Here is a 21274-nt window from a genome sequence, read left to right on the forward strand (position 1 = left end):
CCTGACATCACAGCAGACCTCTGACATCACAGCAGACCTCTGACATCACAGCAGACCTGACATCACAGCAAACCTCTGACATCACAGCAGACCTGACATCACAGCAGACCTCTGGCATCACAGCAGAGCTCTGACATCACAGCAGACCTGACATCACAGCAGACCTCTGACATCACAGCAGAGCTCTGACATCACAGCAGACCTGACATCACAGCAGACCTCTGGCATCACAGCAGACCTCTGGCATCACAGCAGAGCTCTGACATCACAGCAGACCTCTGACATCACAGCAGACCTGACATCACAGCAGACCTCTGACATCACAGCAGACCTGACATCACAGCAGACCTGACATCACAGCAGACCTCTGACATCACAGCAGACCTGACATCACAGCAGACCTCTGACATCACAGCAGACCTCTGACATCACAGCAGACCTGACATCACAGCAGACCTCTGACATCACAGCAGACCTGACATCACAGCAGACCTCTGACATCACAGCAGACCTCTGACATCACAGCAGACCTGACATCACAGCAAACCTCTGACATCACAGCAGACCTGACATCACAGCAGACCTCTGACATCACAGCAGACCTCTGACATCACAGCAGACCTGACATCACAGCAGACCTCTGACATCACAGCAGACCTCTGACATCACAGCAGACCTCTGGCATCACAGCAGACCTCTGACATCACAGCAGACCTGACATCACAGCAGACCTCTGGCATCACAGCAGAGCTCTGACATCACAGCAGACCTGACATCACAGCAGACCTCTGACATCACAGCAGACCTGACATCACAGCAGACCTGACATCACAGCAGACCTCTGGCATCACAGCAGACCTCTGGCATCACAGCAGAGCTCTGACATCACAGCAGACCTCTGACATCACAGCAGACCTGACATCACAGCAGACCTCTGACATCACAGCAGACCTGACATCACAGCAGACCTGACATCACAGCAGACCTCTGACATCACAGCAGACCTGACATCACAGCAGACCTCTGACATCACAGCAGACCTCTGACATCACAGCAGACCTGACCATCACAGCAGACCTCTGACCATCAACAGCAGACCTGACATCACAGCAGACCTCTGACATCACAGCAGACCTCTGACATCACAGCAGACCTGACATCACAGCAAACCTCTGACATCACAGCAGACCTGACATCACAGCAGACCTCTGACATCACAGCAGACCTCTGACATCACAGCAGACCTGACATCACAGCAGACCTCTGACATCACAGCAGACCTCTGACATCACAGCAGACCTCTGACATCACAGCAGACCTCTGGCATCACAGCAGACCTCTGACATCACAGCAGACCTGACATCACAGCAGACCTGACATCACAGCAGACCTCTGACATCACAGCAGACCTCTGGCATCACAGCAGACCTCTGGCATCACAGCAGACCCCTGACATCACAGCAGACCCCTGACATCACAGCAGACCTGACATCACAGCAGAGCCCTGACATCACAGCAGACCTCTGACATCACAGCAGACCTCTGACATCACAGCAGACCTGACATCACAGCAGACCTCTGACATCACAGCAGACCTGACATCACAGCAGACCTCTGACATCACAGCAGACCTCTGACATCACAGCAGACCTGACATCACAGCAGAGCCCTGACATCACAGCAGACCTCTGACATCACAGCAGACCTCTGACATCACAGCAGACCTGACATCACAGCAGACCTCTGACATCACAGCAGACCTGACATCACAGCAGACCTCTGGCATCACAGCAGAGCTCTGACATCACAGCAGACCTGACATCACAGCAGACCTCTGACATCACAGCAGACCTGACATCACAGCAGACCTCTGACATCACAGCAGACCTGACATCACAGCAGACCTGACATCACAGCAGACCTCTGACATCACAGCAGGCCTCTGACATCACAGCAGACCTCTTACATCACAGCAGACCTGACATCACAGCAGACCTCTGACATCACAGCAGGCCTCTGACATCACAGCAGACCTCTGACATCACAGCAGACCTCTGACATCACAGCAGGCCTCTGACATCACAGCAGGCCTCTGACGTCTCAGACGTTAGTCTTCTCAGAATGATTTTCAGTTTCATTGGTTAAATAAAGATTACTGGATTTTCTGGTGGAATTGGCAGAGAAGAGCCTCATGTTCATGTCTCATGTCTGCAAGTATTGATTCATTATATTTAAAACCCTAAATTCATTTCTTATAACAATAATAATTTCTTGCTTGCCAAGCAAATGTTACGTTAGGGTTAGGGTTAGGGTTAGATTATGTGGAGTTAGGGTTAGGGTTAGGGTCTCTGAGCTGCAGGGGACATTTGCTGTTTTAAAGTGGTAGAAGGTGGCGTGGCCTCTCTTTCATGTCAGTATTCTGTGAAACGTTTCGGTCCGAGTCGGGCCTGCTGGGGTCGGACCTCTGGTACTTTCTGGTGCGACATCATCTTGGCTCAGACAGACGAGCAAGGCGTTATCTCTGAGGTCAGCAGAATTACCCGTTACCCGTTAAACCAGCCATCCCGGTTGGCAGCTCGTTGACTGCATATGAACTGTAGAACATTAGATACAAGAACATTAAATTCTGACCCTACATGATGACTCTGGTCCTGCAGGTGGCAGACCGGTACCGGCTAACGGGGGATATGGCCAGATGGATCTGGATATCCTAAATGTGAGGCGGACAGACAGTGGACAGTGCTACGCCTGCGGAGATCCACCACCAGCTCCTTGGTTTTGCTAGCGTTGATCTGGAGGTTGTTCCGCAGGTTCCAGTCCACAAAGTCCTGAATGAGTCCTCTGGACTACGTTTCGTCCCCATCAATGATGAGGCCGACAGCAGCAGAGTCGTCAGAGAAGTTCTGGAGGTGACATGAAGATGTGCTGTATGAGAAGTCGGCGGTTAGGGTTACCCTAACCCTAACCCTAACCCTAACTCCAACCCTAACCCTAACCCTAATGCTAACGCTAACCCTAATGTTAACCCTAACCCTAACCCTAACTCCAACCCTAACCCTAACTAAAACCCTAACCCCTAACCCTAACCCTAATGCTAACCCTAATGCTAACCCTAACGCTAACCCTAACTCCAACCCTAACCCTAACCCTAATGCTAACCCTAACCCTAACGCTAACCCTAATGTTAACCCTAATGCTAACCCTAACCCTAACTCCAACCCTAACCCTAACCTTAACCCTAACTCTAACCCTAACTAAAACCCTAACCCTAACCCTAATGCTAACCCTAACGCTAACCCTAACTCCAACCCTAACCCTAACCCTAATGCTAAACCTAACCCTAACTCCAACCCTAACCCTAACCCTAACTCCAACCCTAACCCTAACGCTAACCCTAATGCTAACCCTAACCCTAACTCCAACCCTAACCCTAATGCTAACCCTAACTCCAACCCTAACCCAAACTCCAACCCTAATGCTAACCCTAACCCTAATGCTAACCCTAATGCTAACCCTAACTCCAACCCTAACCCTAACCCTAATGCTAACCCTAACCCTAACCTAAACTCGAACCCTAATGCTAACCCTAACCCAACCCTCTCTCACTCAATCTCACACTCACTCACACACAGACACATTAGACATTTCTTAATATTACGTTAAAAAACATTACGTGCAACTATGCGCGCATGTGCGCTTATGTGCGCGTAAGTGCGCGTGTGTGCTTGCAGAACTTAGTTACTTACACACTCACTCAATCTCACACTCACTCACACACAGACACACACACACGCACATTAGACCTTTCTAAATATTACGTTAAAAAACATTACGTTCGAGTGTGCGCGAATGTGCGCTTATGTACGCGTAAGTGCGCACGTGTGCGCGTGTGTGCGCGTAAGTGCGCGTGTGTGCTTTAGGAACTCATTCACTTACACACTCACTCAATCTCACACACAGACACACACACACGCACAATATACCTTTCCAAATATTACGTTAAAAAAAACATTACGTTCGAGTGTGCGCACATGTCCGCTTATGTGCGCGTAAGTGCGCACGTGTGTGCGCGTAAGTGCGCGTGTGTGTTTAAGGAACTCAGTCACTTACACACTCACTCAATCTCACACTCACTCACACACAGACACTCACACTACGTTAAAAAACATTACGTTCGAGTGTGCGCGAATGTGCGCTTATGTGCGCGTAAGTGCGCACGTATGCGCGTGTGTGCGCGTAAGTGCGCGTGTGTGCTTTAGGACTCATTCACTTACACACTCACTCAATCTCACACACACACGCACAATATACCTTTCCAAATATTACGTTAAAAAAACATTACGTTCGAGTGTGCGCACATGTCCGCTTATGTGCGCGTAAGTGCGCACGTGTGCGCGTGTGTGCGCGTATGTGCGCGTGTGTTTAAGGAACTCAGTCACTTACACACTCACTCAATCTCACACTCTCTCACTCATTCTCACACTCACTCACACACAGACACACACACATGCACATTAGACCTCTAACCCTAATGCTAACCCTAATGATAACCCTAATGCTAATGCTAACCCGAATGCTAATGCTAACCCTAACTCCAACCCTAACCCTAACTCCAACCCTAACCCTAATGCTAACCCTAACTCCAACCCTAACCCTAACCCTAACCCTAACTCCAACCCTAACCCTAACTCCAACCCTAACCCTAACCCTAATGCTAACCCGAATGCTAATGCTAACCCTAACTCCAACCCTAACCCTAACTCCAACCCTAACCCTAACCCTAACCCTAATGCTAACCCGAATGCTAATGCTAACCTTAACTCCAACCCTAACCCTAATGCTAACCCTAACTCCAACCCTAACCCTAACTCCAACCCTAACTCCAACCCTAACTCTAACCCTAACCCTAATGCTAACCCTAACCCTAACTCCAACCCTAACCCTAACCCTAATGCTAACCCTAACCTAAACTCCAACCCTTATGCTAACCGTAACCCTAATGCTAACCCTAAACCTAACCCTAACTCCAACCCTAACCCTAATGCTAACCCTAATGTTAACCCTAAAACTAACCCTAACTCCAACCCTAACCCTAATGCTAACCCTAACTCCAACCTAACCCTAATGCTAACCCTAACTCCAACCCTAACCCTAACCCTAACCCTAACCCTAACTCCAACCCTAACCCTAACCCTAATGCTAACCCTAACCCTAACGCTAACCCTAATGTTAACCCTAACCCTAACTCCAACCCTAACCCTAACCCTAACTAAAACCCTAACGCTAACCCTAATGTTAACCCTAATGCTAACCCTAACCCTAACTCCAACCCTAACCCTAATGCTAACCCTAACTCCAACCCTAACCCAAACTCCAACCCTAATGCTAACCCTAACCCTAATGCTAACCCTAATGCTAACCCTAACTCCAACCCTAACCCTAATGCTAACCCTAACCCTAACCTAAACTCGAACCCTAATGCTAACCCTAACCCAACCCTCTCTCACTCAATCTCACACTCACTCACACACAGACACACACACGCACATTAGACCTTTCTAAATATTACGTTAAAAAACATTACGTTCGAGTGTGCGCGAATGTGCGCTTATGTACGCGTAAGTGCGCACGTGTGCGCGTGTGTGCGCGTAAGTGCGCGTGTGTGCTTTAGGAACTCATTCACTTACACACTCACTCAATCTCACACACAGACACACACACACGCACAATATACCTTTCCAAATATTACGTTAAAAAAAACATTACGTTCGAGTGTGCGCACATGTCCGCTTATGTGCGCGTAAGTGCGCACGTGTGCGCGTGTGTGCGCGTAAGTGCGCGTGTGTGTTTAAGGAACTCAGTCACTTACACACTCACTCAATCTCACACTCACTCACACAGACACTCACACTACGTTAAAAAACATTACGTTCGAGTGTGCGCGAATGTGCGCTTATGTGCGCGTAAGTGCGCACGTATGCGCGTGTGTGCGCGTAAGTGCGCGTGTGTGCTTTAGGACTCATTCACTTACACACTCACTCAATCTCACACACACACACACGCACAATATACCTTTCCAAATATTACGTTAAAAAAAACATTACGTTCGAGTGTGCGCACATGTCCGCTTATGTGCGCGTAAGTGCGCACGTGTGCGCGTAAGTGCGCGTGTGTTTAAGGAACTCAGTCACTTACACACTCACTCAATCTCACACTCTCTCACTCATTCTCACACTCACTCACACACAGACACACACACATGCACATTAGACCTCTAACCCTAATGCTAACCCTAATGATAACCCTAATGCTAATGCTAACCCGAATGCTAATGCTAACCCTAACTCCAACCCTAACCCTAACTCCAACCCTAACCCTAATGCTAACCCTAACCCTAACGCTAACCCTAACTCTAACCCTAACCCTAATGCTAACCCTAACCCTAATGCTAACCCGAATGCTAATGCTAACCCTAACTCCAACCCTAACCCTAACACTAACCCTAACTCCAACCTTAACTCCAACCCTAACCCTAACCCTAACCCTAATGCTAACCCGAATGCTAACCCTAATGTTAACCCTAACCCTAACCCTAACTCCAACCCTAACCCTAACCCTAACTAAAACCCTAACCCTAACCCTAATGCTAACCCTAATGCTAACCCTAACCCTAACTCCAACCCTAACCCTAACCCTAATGCTAACCCTAACCCTAACGCTAACCCTAATGCTAACCCTAACTCCAACCCTAACCCTAACTCCAACCCTAATGCTAACCCTAACCCTAATGCTAACCCTAAACCTAACCCTAACTCCAACCCTAACCCTAATGCTAACCCTAATGTTAACCCTAAAACTAACCCTAACTCCAACCCTAACCCTAATGCTAACCCTAACTCCAACCTAACCCTAATGCTAACCCTAACTCCAACCCTAACCCTAACCCTAACCCTAACTCTAACCCTAACCCTAACCCTAACTCCAACCCTAACCCTAACCCTAATGCTAACCCTAACCCTAACGCTAACCCTAATGCTAACCCTAACCCTAACCCTAACTCCAACCCTAACCCTAACCCTAACTAAAACCCTAACGCTAACCCTAATGTTAACCCTAATGCTAACCCTAACCCTAACTCCAACCCTAACCCTAATGCTAACCCTAACTCCAACCCTAACCCTAACTCCAACCCTAATGCTAACCCTAACCCTAATGCTAACCCTAATGCTAACCCTAACTCCAACCCTAACCCTAACCCTAATGCTAACCCTAACCCTAACCTAAACTCGAACCCTAATGCTAACCCTAACCCAACCCTCTCTCACTCAATCTCACACTCACTCACACACAGACACATTAGACATTTCTTAATATTACGTTAAAAAACATTACGTGCAACTATGCGCGCATGTGCGCTTATGTGCGCGTAAGTGCGCGTGTGTGCTTGCAGAACTTAGTTACTTACACACTCACTCAATCTCACACTCACTCACACACAGACACTCACACTACGTTAAAAAACATTACGTTCGAGTGTGCGCGAATGTGCGCTTATGTGCGCGTAAGTGCGCACGTATGCGCGTGTGTGCGCGTAAGTGCGCGTGTGTGCTTTAGGACTCATTCACTTACACACTCACTCAATCTCACACACACACACGCACAATATACCTTTCCAAATATTACGTTAAAAAAACATTACGTTCGAGTGTGCGCACATGTCCGCTTATGTGCGCGTAAGTGCGCACGTGTGCGCGTGTGTGCGCGTAAGTGCGCGTGTGTTTAAGGAACTCAGTCACTTACACACTCACTCAATCTCACACTCTCTCACTCATTCTCACACTCACTCACACACAGACACACACACATGCACATTAGACCTCTAACCCTAATGCTAACCCTAATGATAACCCTAATGCTAATGCTAACCCGAATGCTAATGCTAACCCTAACTCCAACCCTAACCCTAACTCCAACCCTAACTCCAACCCTAACCCTAATGCTAACCCTAACCCTAACGCTAACCCTAACTCTAACCCTAACCCTAATGCTAACCCTAACCCTAATGCTAACCCGAATGCTAATGCTAACCCTAACTCCAACCCTAACCCTAATGCTAACCCTAACTCCAACCCTAACCCTAACCCTAACACTAACCCTAACTCCAACCTTAACTCCAACCCTAACCCTAACCCTAATGCTAACCCGAATGCTAATGCTAACCCTAACTCCAACCCTAACCCTAACTCCAACCCTAACCCTAACCCTAATGCTAACCCGAATGCTAATGCTAACCTTAACTCCAACCCTAACCCTAATGCTAACCCTAACTCCAACCCTAACCCTAACTCCAACCCTAACTCTAACCCTAACCCTAATGCTAACCCTAACCCTAACTCCAACCCTAACCCTAACCCTAATGCTAACCCTAACCTAAACTCCAACCCTTATGCTAACCCTAACCCTAATGCTAACCCTAAACCTAACCCTAACTCCAACCCTAACCCTAACCCTAATGCTAACCCTAATGTTAACCCTAAAACTAACCCTAACTCCAACCCTAACCCTAATGCTAACCCTAACTCCAACCTAACCCTAATGCTAACCCTAACTCCAACCTAACCCTAATGCTAACCCTAACTCCAACCCTAACCCTAAGCCTAACCCTAACTCTAACCCTAACCCTAACCCTAATGCTAACCCTAACCCTAACGCTAACCCTAATGTTAACCCTAACCCTAACTCCAACCCTAACCCTAACCCTAACTAAAACCCTAACGCTAACCCTAATGTTAACCCTAATGCTAACCCTAACCCTAACTCCAACCCTAACCCTAATGCTAACCCTAACTCCAACCCTAACCCTAACTCCAACCCTAATGCTAACCCTAACCCTAATGCTAACTCTAACTCCAACCCTAACCCTAACCCTAATGCTAACCCTAACCCTAACCTAAACTCGAACCCTAATGCTAACCCTAACCCAACCCTCTCTCACTCAATCTCACACTCACTCACACACAGACACATTAGACATTTCTTAATATTACGTTAAAAAACATTACGTGCAACTATGCGCGCATGTGCGCTTATGTGCGCGTAAGTGCGCGTGTGTGCTTGCAGAACTTAGTTACTTACACACTCACTCAATCTCACACTCACTCACACACAGACACACACACACGCACATTAGACCTTTCTAAATATTACGTTAAAAAACATTACGTTCGAGTGTGCGCGAATGTGCGCTTATGTACGCGTAAGTGCGCACGTGTGCGCGTGTGTGCGCGTAAGTGCGCGTGTGTGCTTTAGGAACTCATTCACTTACACACTCACTCAATCTCACACACAGACACACACACGCACAATATACCTTTCCAAATATTACGTTAAAAAAAACATTACGTTCGAGTGTGCGCACATGTCCGCTTATGTGCGCGTAAGTGCGCGTGTGTGCGCGTAAGTGCGCGTGTGTGTTTAAGGAACTCAGTCACTTACACACTCACTCAATCTCACACTCACTCACACAGACACTCACACTACGTTAAAAAACATTACGTTCGAGTGTGCGCGAATGTGCGCTTATGTGCGCGTAAGTGCGCACGTATGCGCGTGTGTGCGCGTAAGTGCGCGTGTGTGCTTTAGGACTCATTCACTTACACACTCACTCAATCTCACACACACACACACGCACAATATACCTTTCCAAATATTACGTTAAAAAAAACATTACGTTCGAGTGTGCGCACATGTCCGCTTATGTGCGCGTAAGTGCGCACGTGTGCGCGTAAGTGCACGTGTGTTTAAGGAACTCAGTCACTTACACACTCACTCAATCTCACACTCTCTCACTCATTCTCACACTCACTCACACACAGACACACACACATGCACATTAGACCTCTAACCCTAATGCTAACCCTAATGCTAACCCTAATGCTAATGCTAACCCGAATGCTAATGCTAACCCTAACTCCAACCCTAACCCTAACTCCAACCCTAACCCTAATGCTAACCCTAACCCTAACGCTAACCCTAACTCTAACCCTAACCCTAATGCTAACCCTAACCCTAATGCTAACCCGAATGCTAATGCTAACCCTAACTCCAACCCTAACCCTAACACTAACCCTAACTCCAACCTTAACTCCAACCCTAACCCTAACCCTAACCCTAATGCTAACCCGAATGCTAACCCTAATGTTAACCCTAACCCTAACCCTAACTCCAACCCTAACCCTAACCCTAACTCAAACCCTAACCCTAACCCTAATGCTAACCCTAATGCTAACCCTAACCCTAACTCCAACCCTAACCCTAACCCTAATGCTAACCCTAACCCTAACGCTAACCCTAATGCTAACCCTAACTCCAACCCTAACCCTAACTCCAACCCTAATGCTAACCCTAACCCTAATGCTAACCCTAAACCTAACCCTAACTCCAACCCTAACCCTAATGCTAACCCTAATGCTAACCCTAAAACTAACCCTAACTCCAACCCTAACCCTAATGCTAACCCTAACTCCAACCTAACCCTAATGCTAACCCTAACTCCAACCCTAACCCTAACCCTAACCCTAACTCTAACCCTAACCCTAACCCTAACTCCAACCCTAACCCTAACCCTAATGCTAACCCTAACCCTAACGCTAACCCTAATGCTAACCCTAACCCTAACCCTAACTCCAACCCTAACCCTAACCCTAACTAAAACCCTAACGCTAACCCTAATGTTAACCCTAATGCTAACCCTAACCCTAACTCCAACCCTAACCCTAATGCTAACCCTAACTCCAACCCTAACCCTAACTCCAACCCTAATGCTAACCCTAACCCTAATGCTAACCCTAATGCTAACCCTAACTCCAACCCTAACCCTAACCCTAATGCTAACCCTAACCCTAACCTAAACTCGAACCCTAATGCTAACCCTAACCCAACCCTCTCTCACTCAATCTCACACTCACTCACACACAGACACATTAGACATTTCTTAATATTACGTTAAAAAACATTACGTGCAACTATGCGCGCATGTGCGCTTATGTGCGCGTAAGTGCGCGTGTGTGCTTGCAGAACTTAGTTACTTACACACTCACTCAATCTCACACTCACTCACACACAGACACTCACACTACGTTAAAAAACATTACGTTCGAGTGTGCGCGAATGTGCGCTTATGTGCGCGTAAGTGCGCACGTATGCGCGTGTGTGCGCGTAAGTGCGCGTGTGTGCTTTAGGACTCATTCACTTACACACTCACTCAATCTCACACACACACACGCACAATATACCTTTCCAAATATTACGTTAAAAAAACATTACGTTCGAGTGTGCGCACATGTCCGCTTATGTGCGCGTAAGTGCGCACGTGTGCGCGTGTGTGCGCGTAAGTGCGCGTGTGTTTAAGGAACTCAGTCACTTACACACTCACTCAATCTCACACTCTCTCACTCATTCTCACACTCACTCACACACAGACACACACACATGCACATTAGACCTCTAACCCTAATGCTAACCCTAATGATAACCCTAATGCTAATGCTAACCCGAATGCTAATGCTAACCCTAACTCCAACCCTAACCCTAACTCCAACCCTAACTCCAACCCTAACCCTAATGCTAACCCTAACCCTAACGCTAACCCTAACTCTAACCCTAACCCTAATGCTAACCCTAACCCTAATGCTAACCCGAATGCTAATGCTAACCCTAACTCCAACCCTAACCCTAATGCTAACCCTAACTCCAACCCTAACCCTAACCCTAACCCTAACTCCAACCTTAACTCCAACCCTAACCCTAACCCTAATGCTAACCCGAATGCTAATGCTAACCCTAACTCCAACCCTAACCCTAACTCCAACCCTAACCCTAACCCTAATGCTAACCCGAATGCTAATGCTAACCTTAACTCCAACCCTAACCCTAATGCTAACCCTAACTCCAACCCTAACCCTAACTCCAACCCTAACTCTAACCCTAACCCTAATGCTAACCCTAACCCTAACTCCAACCCTAACCCTAACCCTAATGCTAACCCTAACCTAAACTCCAACCCTTATGCTAACCCTAACCCTAATGCTAACCCTAACCTAACCCTAACTCCAACCCTAACCCTAACCCTAATGCTAACCCTAATGTTAACCCTAAAACTAACCCTAACTCCAACCCTAACCCTAATGCTAACCCTAACTCCAACCTAACCCTAATGCTAACCCTAACTCCAACCTAACCCTAATGCTAACCCTAACTCCAACCCTAACCCTAAGCCTAACCCTAACTCTAACCCTAACCCTAACTCCAACCCTAACCCTAACCCTAATGCTAACCCTAACCCTAACGCTAACCCTAATGCTAACCCTAACCCTAACTCCAACCCTAACCCTAACCCTAACTAAAACCCTAACGCTAACCCTAATGTTAACCCTAATGCTAACCCTAACCCTAACTCCAACCCTAACCCTAATGCTAACCCTAACTCCAACCCTAACCCTAACTCCAACCCTAATGCTAACCCTAACCCTAATGCTAACTCTAACTCCAACCCTAACCCTAACCCTAATGCTAACCCTAACCCTAACCTAAACTCGAACCCTAATGCTAACCCTAACCCAACCCTCTCTCACTCAATCTCACACTCACTCACACACAGACACATTAGACATTTCTTAATATTACGTTAAAAAACATTACGTGCAACTATGCGCGCATGTGCGCTTATGTGCGCGTAAGTGCGCGTGTGTGCTTGCAGAACTTAGTTACTTACACACTCACTCAATCTCACACTCACTCACACACAGACACACACACACGCACATTAGACCTTTCTAAATATTACGTTAAAAAACATTACGTTCGAGTGTGCGCGAATGTGCGCTTATGTACGCGTAAGTGCGCACGTGTGCGCGTGTGTGCGCGTAAGTGCGCGTGTGTGCTTTAGGAACTCATTCACTTACACACTCACTCAATCTCACACACAGACACACACACGCACAATATACCTTTCCAAATATTACGTTAAAAAAACATTACGTTCGAGTGTGCGCACATGTCCGCTTATGTGCGCGTAAGTGCGCGTGTGTGCGCGTAAGTGCGCGTGTGTGTTTAAGGAACTCAGTCACTTACACACTCACTCAATCTCACACTCACTCACACAGACACTCACACTACGTTAAAAAACATTACGTTCGAGTGTGCGCGAATGTGCGCTTATGTGCGCGTAAGTGCGCACGTATGCGCGTGTGTGCGCGTAAGTGCGCGTGTGTGCTTTAGGACTCATTCACTTACACACTCACTCAATCTCACACACACACACACGCACAATATACCTTTCCAAATATTACGTTAAAAAAAACATTACGTTCGAGTGTGCGCACATGTCCGCTTATGTGCGCGTAAGTGCGCACGTGTGCGCGTAAGTGCACGTGTGTTTAAGGAACTCAGTCACTTACACACTCACTCAATCTCACACTCTCTCACTCATTCTCACACTCACTCACACACAGACACACACACATGCACATTAGACCTCTAACCCTAATGCTAACCCTAATGCTAACCCTAATGCTAATGCTAACCCGAATGCTAATGCTAACCCTAACTCCAACCCTAACCCTAACTCCAACCCTAACCCTAATGCTAACCCTAACCCTAACGCTAACCCTAACTCTAACCCTAACCCTAATGCTAACCCTAACCCTAACCCGAATGCTAATGCTAACCCTAACTCCAACCCTAACCCTAACTCCAACCTTAACTCCAACCATAACCCTAATCCTAACCCTAATGCTAATCCGAATGCTAATGCTAACCCTAACTCCAACCTTAACTCCAACCCTAACCCTAACTCCAACCCTAACCCTAACCCTAACCCTAATGCTAACCCGAATGCTAATGCTAACCCTAACTCCAACCCTAACCCTAATGCTAACCCTAACTCCAACCCTAACCCTAACCCTAACACTAACACTAACCCTAACTCCAACCTTAACTCCAACCCTAACCCTAACTCCAACCCTAACCCTAACCCTAACCCTAATGCTAACCCGAATGCTAACCCTAATGTTAACCCTAACCCTAACCCTAACTCCAACCCTAACCCTAACCCTAACTAAAACCCTAACCCTAACCCTAACGCTAACCCTAATGCTAACCCTAACTCCAACCCTAACCCTAACTCCAACCCTAACTCTAACCCTAACCCTAACCCTAACTCCAACCCTAACCCTAACCCTAATGCTAACCCTAACCTAAACTCCAACCCTTATGCTAACCCTAACCCTAATGCTAACCCTAAACCTAACCCTAACTCCAACCCTAACCCTAACCCTAATGCTAACCCTAATGTTAACCCTAAAACTAACCCTAACTCCAACCCTAACCCTAATGCTAACCCTAACTCCAACCTAACCCTAATGCTAACCCTAACTCCAACCCTAACCCTAAGCCTAACCCTAACTCTAACCCTAACCCTAACCCTAACTCCAACCCTAACCCTAACCCTAATGCTAACCCTAACCCTAACGCTAACCCTAATGTTAACCCTAACCCTAACCCTAACTCCAACCCTAACCCTAACCCTAACTAAAACCCTAACACTAACCCTAATGTTAACCCTAATGCTAACCCTAACCCTAACTCCAACCCTAACCCTAATGCTAACCCTAACTCCAACCCTAACCCAAACTCCAACCCTAATGCTAACCCTAACCCTAATGCTAACCCTAATGCTAACCCTAACTCCAACCCTAACCCTAACCCTAATGCTAACCCTAACCCTAACCTAAACTCGAACCCTAATGCTAACCCTAACCCAACCCTCTCTCACTCAATCTCACACTCACTCACACACAGACACATTAGACATTTCTTAATATTACGTTAAAAAACATTACGTGCAACTATGCGCGCATGTGCGCTTATGTGCGCGTAAGTGCGCGTGTGTGCTTGCAGAACTTAGTTACTTACACACTCACTCAATCTCACACTCACTCACACACAGACACACACACACGCACATTAGACCTTTCTAAATATTACGTTAAAAAACATTACGTTCGAGTGTGCGCGAATGTGCGCTTATGTACGCGTAAGTGCGCACGTGTGCGCGTGTGTGCGCGTAAGTGCGCGTGTGTGCTTTAGGAACTCATTCACTTACACACTCACTCAATCTCACACACAGACACACACACACGCACAATATACCTTTCCAAATATTACGTTAAAAAAAACATTACGTTCGAGTGTGCGCACATGTCCGCTTATGTGCGCGTAAGTGCGCACGTGTGCGCGTGTGTGCGCGTAAGTGCGCGTGTGTTTAAGGAACTCAGTCACTTACACACTCACTCAATCTCACACTCACTCACACACAGACACTCACACTACGTTAAAAAACATTACGTTCGAGTGTGCGCGAATGTGCGCTTATGTGCGCGTAAGTGCGCACGTATGCGCGTGTGTGCGCGTAAGTGCGCGTGTGTGCTTTAGGACTCATTCACTTACACACTCACTCAATCTCACACACAGACACACACACGCACAATATACCTTTCCAAATATTACGTTAAAAAAAACATTACGTTCGAGTGTGCGCACATGTCCGCTTATGTGCGCGTAAGTGCGCACGTGTGCGCGTGTGTGCGCGTAAGTGCGCGTGTGTGTTTAAGGAACTCAGTCACTTACACACTCACTCAATCTCACACTCACTCACACTGACACTCACACTACATTAAAAAACATTACGTTCGAGTGTGCGCGAATGTGCGCTTATGTACGCGTAAGTGCGCACGTGTGCGCGTGTGTGCGCGTAAGTGCGCGTGTGTGCTTTAGGAACTCATTCACTTACACACTCACTCAATCTCACACACAGACACACGCACAATATACCTTTCCAAATATTACGTTAAAAAAAACATTACGTTCGAGTGTGCGCACATGTCCGCTTATGTGCGCGTAAGTGCGCACGTGTGCGCGTGTGTGCGCGTAAGTGCGCGTGTGTGTTTAAGGAACTCAGTCACTTACACACTCACTCAATCTCACACTCACTCACACTGACACTCACACTACATTAAAAAACATTACGTTCGAGTGTGCGCGAATGTGCGCTTATGTGTGCGTAAGTGCGCACGTATGCGCGTGTGTGCGCGTAAGTGCGCGTGTGTGCTTTAGGACTCATTCACTTACACACTCACTCAATCTCACACACACACACACACGCACAATATACCTTTCCAAATATTACGTTAAAAAAAACATTACGTTCGAGTGTGCGCACATGTCCGCTTATGTGCGCGTAAGTGCGCACGTGTGCGCGTAAGTGCGCGTGTGTTTAAGGAACTCAGTCACTTACACACTCACTCAATCTCACACTCTCTCACTCATTCTCACACTCACTCACACACAGACACACACACATGCACATTAGACCTCTAACCCTAATGCTAACCCTAATGATAACCCTAATGCTAATGCTAACCCGAATGCTAATGCTAACCCTAACTCCAACCCTAACCCTAACTCCAACCCTAACCCTAATGCTAACCCTAACCCTAAAGCTAACCCTAACTCTAACCCTAACCCTAATGCTAACCCTAACCCTAATGCTAACCCGAATGCTAATGCTAACCCTAACTCCAACCCTAACCCTAACTCCAACCCTAACCCGAATGCTAATGCTAACCTTAACTCCAACCCTAACCCTAATGCTAACCCTAACTCCAACCCTAACCCTAACTCCAACCCTAACTCTAACCCTAACCCTAATGCTAACCCTAACCCTAACTCCAACCCTAACCCTAACCCTAATGCTAACCCTAACCTAAACTCCAACCCTTATGCTAACCCTAACCCTAATGCTAACTCTAAACCTAACCCTAACTCCAACCCTAACCCTAATGCTAACCCTAATGTTAACCCTAAAACTAACCCTAACTCCAACCCTAAGCCTAACCCTAATGCTAACCCTAACCCTAACGCTAACCCTAATGTTAACCCTAACCCTAACCCTAACTCCAACCCTAACCCTAACTCCAACCCTAACTCTAACCCTAACCCTAATGCTAACCCTAACCCTAACTCCAACCCTAACCCTAACCCTAATGCTAACCCTAACCTAAACTCCAACCCTTATGCTAACCCTAACCCTAATGCTAACCCTAAACCTAACCCTAACTCCAACCCTAACCCTAACCCTAATGCTAACCCTAATGTTAACCCTAAAACTAACCCTAACTCCAACCTAACCCTAATGCTAACCCTAACTCCAACCCTAACCCTAAGCCTAACCCTAACCCTAACCCTAACCCTAACCCCAACCCTAACCCTAACTCCAACCCTAACTCTAACCCTAACCCTAATGCTAACCCTAACCCTAACTCCAACCCTAACCCTAATGCTAACCCTAACCTAAACTCCAACCCTTATGCTAACCCTAACCCTAATGCTAACCCTAAACCTAACCCTAACTCCAACCCTAACCCTAACCCTAATGCTAACCCTAATGTTAACCCTAAAACTAACCCTAACTCCAACCTAACCCTAATGCTAACCCTAACTCCAACCCTAACCCTAACCCTAATGCTAACCCTAACCCTAACGCTAACCCTAATGTTAACCCTAACCCTAACCCTAACTCCAACCCTAACCCTAACCCTAACTAAAACCCTAACGCTAACCCTAATGTTAACCCTAATGCTAACCCTAACCCTAACTCCAACCCTAACCCTAATGCTAACCCTAACTCCAACCCTAACCCAAACTCCAACCCTAATGCTAACCCTAACCCTAATGCTAACCCTAACTCCAACTCCAACCCTAACCCTAACCCTAATGCTAACCCTAACCCTAACCTAAACTCGAACCCTAATGCTAACCCTAACCCAACCCTCTCTCACTCAATCTCACACTCACTCACACACAGACACATTAGACATTTCTTAATATTACGTTAAAAAACATTACGTGCAACTATGCGCGCATGTGCGCTTATGTGCGCGTAAGTGCGCGTGTGTGCTTGCAGAACTTAGTTACTTACACACTCACTCAATCTCACACTCACTCACACACAGACACACACACACGCACATTAGACCTTTCTAAATATTACGTTAAAAAACATTACGTTCGAGTGTGCGCGAATGTGCGCTTATGTACGCGTAAGTGCGCACGTGTGCGCGTGTGTGCGCGTAAGTGCGCGTGTGTGCTTTAGGAACTCATTCACTTACACACTCACTCAATCTCACACACAGACACACACACACGCACAATATACCTTTCCAAATATTACGTTAAAAAAAACATTACGTTCGAGTGTGCGCACATGTGCGCGTAAGTGCGCACGTGTGCGCGTGTGTGCGCGTAAGTGCGCGTGTGTGTTTAAGGAACTCAGTCACTTACACACTCACTCAATCTCACACTCACTCACACACAGACACTCACACTACGTTAAAAAACATTACGTTCGAGTGTGCGCGAATGTGCGCTTATGTGCGCGTAAGTGCGCACGTATGCGCGTGTGTGCGCGTAAGTGCGCGTGTGTGCTTTAGGACTCATTCACTTACACACTCACTCAATCTCACACACACACACGCACAATATACCTTTCCAAATATTACGTTAAAAAAACATTACGTTCGAGTGTGCGCACATGTCCGCTTATGTGCGCGTAAGTGCGCACGTGTGCGCGTGTGTGCGCGTAAGTGCGCGTGTGTTTAAGGAACTCAGTCACTTACACACTCACTCAATCTCACACTCTCTCACTCATTCTCACACTCACTCACACACAGACACACACACATGCACATTAGACCTCTAACCCTAATGCTAACCCTAATGATAACCCTAATGCTAATGCTAACCCGAATGCTAATGCTAACCCTAACTCCAACCCTAACCCTAACTCCAACCCTAACCCTAATGCTAACCCTAACCCTAACGCTAACCCTAACTCTAACCCTAACCCTAATGCTAACCCTAACCCTAATGCTAACCCGAATGCTAATGCTAACCCTAACTCCAACCCTAACCCTAATGCTAACCCTAACTCCAACCCTAACCCTAACCCTAACCCTAACACTAACCCTAACTCCAACCTTAACTCCAACCCTAACCCTAACCCTAATGCTAACCCTAACGCTAACCCTAATGTTAACCCTAACCCTAACCCTAACTCCAACCCTAACCCTAACCCTAACTAAAACCCTAACCCTAACCCTAATGCTAACCCTAATGCTAACCCTAACCCTAACCCCAACCCTAACCCTAATGCTAACCCTAACGCTAACCCTAATGTTAACCCTAATGCTAACCCTAACTCCAACCCTAACCCTAACCTTAACCCTAACCCTAACTAAAACCCTAACCCTAACCCTAATGCTAACCCTAACCCTAACGCTAACCCTAACTCCAACCCTAACCCTAACCCTAATGCTAAACCTAACCCTAACTCCAACCCTAACCCTAACCCTAACCCTAACGCTAACCCTAATGTTAACCCTAATGCTAACCCTAACCCTAACTCCAACCCTAACCCTAATGCTAACCCTAACTCCAACCCTAATGCTAACCCTAACCCTAATGCTAACCCTAATGCTAACCCTAACTCCCAACCCTAACCCTAACCCCCAACCCCTAACCCTAACCCCTAACCCTAACCCTAACCCCTAACCCTAACCCCTAACCCCAACCCTAACCCCGACCCCTAACCCTCTCCCTAAACCTAACCCTTCCCCCAACCCTAACCCCAGCCCTGGCTAATAGCTTCCCCCCCGGGGGCCCTCACCCTCCGCACTCCCCTGCTTTCCCGATCAGTAGGCCAGTGCAAAAAAAGTTTTATCCCAAACCCTGAACCCTAACCCTAACCCAACCCTAACCCTAACCCTAACCCTAACCCTAACCCTAACGCTAACCCTAATGTTAACCCTAATGCTAACCCTAACCCTAACTCCAACCCTAACCCTAATGCTAACCCTAACTCCAACCCTAACCCAAACTCCAACCCTAATGCTAACCCTAACCCTAATGCTAACCCTAATGCTAACCCTAACTCCAACCCTAACCCTAACCCTAATGCTAACCCTAACCCTAACCTAAACTCGAACCCTAATGCTAACCCTAACCCAACCCTCTCTCACTCAATCTCACACTCACTCACACACAGACACATTAGACATTTCTTAATATTACGTTAAAAAACATTACGTGCAACTATGCGCGCATGTGCGCTTATGTGCGCGTAAGTGCGCGTGTGTGCTTGCAGAACTTAGTTACTTACACACTCACTCAATCTCACACTCACTCACACACAGACACACACACACGCACATTAGACCTTTCTAAATATTACGTTAAAAAACATTACGTTCGAGTGTGCGCGAATGTGCGCTTATGTACGCGTAAGTGCGCACGTGTGCGCGTGTGTGCGCGTAAGTGCGCGTGTGTGCTTTAGGAACTCATTCACTTACACACTCACTCAATCTCACACACAGACACACACACACGCACAATATACCTTTCCAAATATTACGTTAAAAAAAACATTACGTTCGAGTGTGCGCACATGTGCGCGTAAGTGCGCACGTGTGCGCGTGTGTGCGCGTAAGTGCGCGTGTGTGTTTAAGGAACTCAGTCACTTACACACTCACTCAATCTCACACTCACTCACACACAGACACTCACACTACGTTAAAAAACATTACGTTCGAGTGTGCGCGAATGTGCGCTTATGTGCGCGTAAGTGCGCACGTATGCGCGTGTGTGCGCGTAAGTGCGCGTGTGTGCTTTAGGACTCATTCACTTACACACTCACTCAATCTCACACACACACACACGCACAATATACCTTTCCAAATATTACGTTAAAAAAACATTACGTTCGAGTGTGCGCACATGTCCGCTTATGTGCGCGTAAGTGCGCACGTGTGCGCGTGTGTGCGCGTAAGTGCGCGTGTGTTTAAGGAACTCAGTCACTTACACACTCACTCAATCTCACACTCTCTCACTCATTCTCACACTCACTCACACACAGACACACACACATGCACATTAGACCTCTAACCCTAATGCTAACCCTAATGATAACCCTAATGCTAATGCTAACCCGAATGCTAATGCTAACCCTAACTCCAACCCTAACCCTAACTCCAACCCTAACCCTAATGCTAACCCCTAACCCTAACGCTAACCCTAACTCTAACCCTAACCCTAATGCTAACCCTAACCCTAATGCTAACCCGAATGCTAATGCTAACCCTAACTCCAACCCTAACCCTAA

The sequence above is a fragment of the Takifugu rubripes genome, unplaced genomic scaffold (assembly GCF_901000725.2).
Source record: "Takifugu rubripes unplaced genomic scaffold, fTakRub1.2, whole genome shotgun sequence".
Classification (NCBI taxonomy): Eukaryota; Metazoa; Chordata; class Actinopteri; order Tetraodontiformes; family Tetraodontidae; genus Takifugu; species Takifugu rubripes.